Source organism: Nomascus leucogenys, unplaced genomic scaffold, assembly GCF_006542625.1.
Source record: "Nomascus leucogenys isolate Asia unplaced genomic scaffold, Asia_NLE_v1 000602F_174668_qpd_obj, whole genome shotgun sequence".
Taxonomy (NCBI): Eukaryota; Metazoa; Chordata; class Mammalia; order Primates; family Hylobatidae; genus Nomascus; species Nomascus leucogenys.
In genome coordinates, this window is record NW_022096583.1 from 159,231 (window position 1) to 165,464 (window position 6,234).

Sequence of the window (6,234 nt, forward strand, 5' to 3'; positions counted from 1 at the left end):
TGAGAAATGAGTCTGTGGGCGAGTGTCAGAGAGCGGCATTCAGAGGTGTTCTTTGTGCGAGAGCCACATCCTGAATTGTCTACCTGGCCTCTTCCCCATGGTGGAGAGATCAACAGGGAATATTACATCTCATAACTGATGATGTACATCCTCCCTTTTCTTTCTGTGAGAAAAATCCTCTTTTAAACAGGGTTTGAAAACCCACCCCCCCCACCCACCCTGGGCACTCTCTGATCACTGATCTCTGTGGTTCCCAATCTGGCTGAGCAACAGGATTGCTGGCAGGGGCTTAGAAAATACTCAGGCCACTCCCCAGAACCCCTGTCTCAGAGTATTATGCACAAGACCAAGGAATCGTTTATATAACAAGCCCTAGAGGTGAGGCTGATGCTCAGACATGTGGGATCCTGGTGTTCTGGCTGCTCCAAGTGTGATCTGGAGACCAGCAACATGAGCTCCAGCCTTGTCATGAATCCAGAATCTCTTGCTCAACTCCAGACTTCCTGGATCTCAGCACCATGTCCGGGTGATCCCCGTGCACATGGGAGTTCCTTGTCTAAGTGTCCTCTAGACTTGGGGTCTAGAACTGTGCAGTCTGCTCTGGGTGTAGTCTGATCAGATCCCCTAGAACTGGAGGTCCAGGGTTCATTCCTTGCACTCATTCTATTCCACAGTCAATCACTCCCTTGGTGCCCTCATGCATGCTTGAGGTTTTAAGTATTGTTTACATGGTGTGACCTCCTAAATCTATTTCTCCTGCCCAGTCTATTTCTCCTTTCCTCTAAACTCTGGAGTTGTCTGTCCAAATTCCACCCCAGCTCCCCCATCTACATTCCTAATAGACATCTCCTCCACTGAGTGCCTGTGATGCCCCCTGCTCAGTATGCTCCTGCCAGAGTCTCCCCATCTCCACTGACAGCAGCTCCATCCTTCTACTCACTCATTTTACAACTATGGGTGTCCTTGATTCGTCTTTCTCACACCACAGATACAATCCATTGGCAAATGCTGTGAGGCCATCTTCAAATGCATCCAGAATCCCCTCATGTCCCACTATTTCCCCTGCTCCCACCCCAGTCAAGGTAACTGACATCTCCAGCCTGGAATACTGCCCTCGCTTCCTACTGTTTTCCCTTCTGCCTCCCTCATCCCTCACCTCTCATTTCTGTTCTCAGCACAGCAGTCAGAGAGATCCTTTTAAAAGAGAAGTTATATCATTGCCCTCTTCTGCTCAAAACTGTCCTCTAACTCTTCATCCCACTCAGAGCAAAGGTCAGATCCAACCCCACTCCCCTCAATTCCACCTGCTCTGGCCGCACCTCTGACCTCACCTCAGTTTCTCTCTGTCCAACCCTCCTGGCCTCCTTGCTCTTCTGGGAACACAGACACCTTCCTGCCATAGTGCATTTGGACTGGAAGTTCCTATGCCTGGAAAGAACTTCCCCAGACATCCTCATGTCCCTCAAATCTTTCCTCCAAGGTCACCTTTGCAACAAGGCACACACTGACTACCCAGCACAACAGCCACCTTCCCTGTCCCCACTGCCCACATCCTGGATCACCTGCCTCACAGCACTTACCACCTTCTAGCACTTTCCTTCCTTACTCTGGTTATAGTGTATCTATCGTCTGCCTCTTCCCACTGGAACGTATGCTACAAAAGGCCAGAGATTTTTCTGGTGTTCCCCAGATGCAGAACCATTCTGTCCTATGTCTGGTCAATGACAAAAGTCAGTTGAATGAATGATCAGTGTAGAGCACCTCCTATTCTAAAGGCAGTATCTTTATTAACATAGCCTCAGGCCAAGTGCTGTTTTGTGGCAGCTACAGCACAAGGTCCCCTCACACTGAGATAGAGGCCGCCTATGTTTTTCTCAGCAGTGCTGCTTGTGTGCCCTCCGTCCCGCATCCCTCTTTCTACAGCAACCCCTGCGCCTCCCCACCCCAGCACACTGCAGCACACAGTCAGGTTCTCTCTTCAGGAAAGAACAGTCCTTGATGATGGGTCCAATTTCACAGACAAATGTAAGTCTAAATTAGACTCTGCTTTATAGATTCATGAGTTGGGATTGGATTCAGCACCAAGATCACTAGAACCAGGGCAGGGAGAGAGGGCAGGAGAGCAGAGCAGAAGAGAAGCTCTAGAAGCAGGGCAGGAGGTGAATGGCTCTGAAAATTTGTCTCAGAACGCACAGGGACCCCCGTGTGCAGGGGCCACCCTGGGCAATGTCTGAGCCTCTGCGGTCACAGCTTCCGCTGGACAAGTTTCCACTGAAGGGACAAGGACAATGGAGCAGTGAAGGTGACCCAGCTGAGGACTGACCACATAAAGCCCATGATGGACTGAACAGCAACTAGGCAAAGGCACCGTCCACACTCACCTCCTCACAGCCTTCTCCACCCCCACCTGCAACAGACTCAGCACAGTGAACATGCAGATTCTGGAAGATTCTCAGGTCTTTATTTGCTCTCTCAAAGTCTAGGAATTGACTTATTTAATTAACCCATCAACCTCTCATAGCAAATATTTGAGAAAACAAATTCATATTCAGATTCTTATTTTCAGTAGGGAAGTAAGAGGTTGCAGCTCAGTGCACATAAAGTTGAGACAGAGACGTAGACATCCAGCCCCACCTCTCTGGAACAGGAAAGATGACGGGAGGAAACACAGGTCAGCATGAGAATAGGGGTCACGGTGGACACGGAGGTGCGCTGTCTCTCCACCTCCTCACATTATGCTAACAGGGACGCAGACACATTCAGATGCCTTTGCAGAAAGAGATGCCAGAGTCTCTTGAAGTCACAAAGGGGAGGCGTGAAGAAATCCTGCATCTCAGTCCCACACAAGGCAGCTGTCTCAGGCTACAGAAAACAGCAGTCATGAACAAATTCAAGTCAGTCATGGTAAGTGATGACACTCTGAACAGCCCACCACACACTCGAAACGTCCCAAAGAATCTCCATTACCCAGGCCTTTCCCCTCTGCCCCATGCCCCCGCCCACTCTAGACCCCAAGAATCTCACCTTTACAAGCCGTGAGAGACACATCAGAGCCCTGGGCACTGTCGCTGGCTGGGGTAGAACAAAAACAGTACCTGGTCAGAGCCCGCAAGAGACGTAGGACAGGAGGAATTATGGGGTCAGTGAGCTCCTGCACACTCCCACCCCCACCACTTACACGCAGCCTGAGAGTAGCTCCCTCCTTTTCCACCTGTGGGAAAAAAATGTCCTGTGAGGGGACTGGGAGGAAGCAGGGCCATGAGATCTTAGAGGAACCTCCTAGTCTTGGACCCAAGAGAAATTTCCAGAACTATGACTACAGACCCAGGGCAGGATCAGCAAACACGAGGAAAGCAGGTGTGGGTCCTGGACCAACTGCCCTCCTAAGGTCTGTCCTTAGCGGGGACCTTCCCCTGACTCATGAATGCTGGAATCAGCACCCCAATGCCATAATCATCAAGGTGATACATCTGTCCTTCATTGTCACATGTACTTCACGAAAGAGTCAGTCCTGGCACACAGGGTCCCAGGCTGTGTGGATGCTGCTTCCCAGTAATGAGGCAGGGAACACTTCTACCCGGGGCTTGAAACCCTCAGTGGGACAAGAAACCCAGACCCCACCCCTCACCCCTCCCTACCTAAGCTCTTCCTCCTCCGCATCACAGCAGCGACCACAGCTCCGGTGACCACAACTGCTAGGACAGCCAGGCCAGCAACAACGCCCACGATGGGGATGGTGGACTGGGAAGACGGCTCTGGGAAAGGAGGGGAAGATGAGGGGCCCTGACCCTGTAGAAGGGCTCCTGCTTTCCATGAGAAGAGACATGACCCCTCATCCCCCTCCATACCCCATCTCAGGGTGACAGGCTCCGGCAGCCCCTCGTGCTGCACATGGCATGTGTATCTCTGCTCTTCTCCAGAAGGCACCACCACAGCTGCCCACTTCTGGAAGGTTCTATCTCCTGCTGGCCTGGTCTCCACAAGCTCGGTGTCCTGAGTTTGGTCCTCCCCATCCCGCTGCCAGGTCAGTGTGATCTCCGCAGGGTAGAAGCCCAGGGCCCAGCACCTCAGGGTGGCCTCATGGTCAGAGATGGGGTGGTGGGTCACGTGTGTCTTTGGGGGCTCTGACGGGAAGAGTTAGAAAATTCAGGCGCTTTGCATCTCTCATGGGACACCCTAGGGCCACCATGTGACCAACCTGAGAATGGGCAGGACACCTGGGGTGGGGAAGGGAGCACAGAACCCAGACACCAGCCTGGAAACAGCCACCTGGGATAATCTCCTATTCCTTGGAGAGTTCTAGTCTCTGAGTGGGGAACAGCGACTTCTGGTCCTGACCTGAGTGGAGGCCGAGGGACTCAGAAAAGCTGGAATCAGACCTTCAAACGCATTTAGTGTGAGGCAGAGAACAAGGCCTGAGAGAAAATTTCACGGTGCCCAAGGCTGCTGCAGGGGTCAAAGGGGACCCCTGATTAGTATTCTAGGGACTGTCTTCCCCTCCATTTCCTCAGAGACGTCATCCCTTAATTGTCCTAGAGAGCAGAGGGGGCCCTCAGAGGAATCTCAGGAAAACTCATGCCATTCTCCATTCAAGGGAGGGCGACATTCTAGGGCTTCTCCCATTTTCCTCCCCTCCTCGTGAGAGGCATCCCGGAGATCTATAGGAGATGGGGAAGGCTCCCCACTGCCCCTGGTACCCGCGCGCTGCAGCGTCTCCTTCCCGTTCTCCAGGTGTCTGCGGAGCCACTCCACGCACGTCCCCTCCAGGTAGGCTCTCCACTGCTCCGCCACACGGGCCGCCTCCCACTTGCGCTGGGTGATCTGAGCCGCCGTGTCCGCGGCGGTCCAGGAGCTCAGGTCCTCGTTCAGGGCGATGTAGTCCTTGCCGTCGTAGGCGTACTGGAGATACCCGCGGAGAAGGCGCCGTCGGGCCCCACGTAGCAGCCAAACATCCTCTGGATGGTGTGAGACCCTGGCCCCGTCCCCGCGGTCAGCCCAGTCCCCCGAGCCCCGCCCCGCCCCGAACAACCCGCGGGGATTTTGGCCTCAACTGAAAATGAAACCGGGTAAAGGCGCCTGGGGCTCTCTCCGGTCGAGGGTCTGGGCGGGTCCCGCGGCCTCGGGGCGGATCTCCGACCCGGAGACTCGGGGCGACCGGGGCCGTCCGTGGGGGATGGGGAGGGTCGTGACCTGCGCCCCAGGCCGGGGTCACTCACCGTCCTCGCTCTGGTTGTAGTAGCCGCGCACGTTCCGCAGGCACACTCGGTCAGTCTGTGCGGCGGCCTTGGCGATCTGTGTGTCCCGGTCCCAATACTCCGGCCCCTCCTGCTCTATCCATGGCGCCCGCGGCTCCATCCTCGGACTCGCGGCGTCGCTGTCGAACCACACGAACTGGGTGTCGTCCACGTAGCCCACTGCGATGTACCGGGGCTCCCCGCGGCCGGGCCGGGACACGGAGGTGTAGAAATACCTCATGGAGTGGGAGCCTGGGGGCGAGGAGGGGCTGAGACCCGCCCGACCCTCCTCCCGGCGCGGCTCCCCGGGTCCTGCGCCCCCGCCTGCGGTCCCTCGCTCCTCCCCACAGAGGCCATTTCCCTCCCGACCCGCACTCACCGGCCCAGGTCTCGGTCGGGGCCAGGGCCGCCGAGAGCAGCAGGAGGAGCGTTCGGTGCGCCATGATCCGCATCTCGGCGTCTGAGGAGACTCTGAGTCCGGGTAGGTGCGTGGGGACTTTAGAACTGGGACCACGGCGACGCTAATTGGCTTCTCTGGACACGCGACACCCAATGGGAGTGGGAACTGGGGACGCGTCACGAGTATCCTGTAAGAAGGACCAGGCACAGGTTGGGAGAAGAAGTGAAACTCAGGGGAGCGGGGAATCCCCAACGCTGCGCCTCCCCATTGCAGACAAGGCCCTCGGAGCCTGAGACCCTGAGAGCCCCGCCCGGGACCTGGGACTTCGTCCTGATCCCTCTTCTCCTACACCAAGCCTCTTTGTCACACTGTCTGCCTGAGTCCTGGACAAGGATCTGTCTGTGGAAACCAGGGAGAGACCCCCAGGCTGCGCCCAGCCCTTCCCCTTCACTTCTCCTCCTGGAATCCCCGACCCTGAACTGGAATCCCTGCCTCCCACTCCTACCTCTCCCCTTGGACTCTTGTATAGGGAAACTGAGCACGGGGAACTTGATGCCAAAGAGTGAGCTCGCCTTGGGAATGGAGCTGTAGAGACAGGGG

General features: G+C 55.8%; 1 pseudogene across 1 annotated transcript; it reads right to left on the bottom strand.

The window, feature by feature from the left end:
• Nucleotides 1-2,437: 2,437 nt before the first annotated feature.
• Nucleotides 2,438-5,706, bottom strand: LOC115833994 (annotated as a pseudogene). The gene is made up of 8 exons (XR_004029157.1): nt 5,614-5,706; nt 5,217-5,486; nt 4,698-4,972; nt 3,849-4,124; nt 3,639-3,755; nt 3,179-3,211; nt 3,025-3,072; nt 2,438-2,862 (listed from the first exon to the last, which is right to left on the bottom strand). The product of XR_004029157.1 is annotated as an HLA class I histocompatibility antigen, B-67 alpha chain-like (transcript).
• Nucleotides 5,707-6,234: the final 528 nt, after the last annotated feature.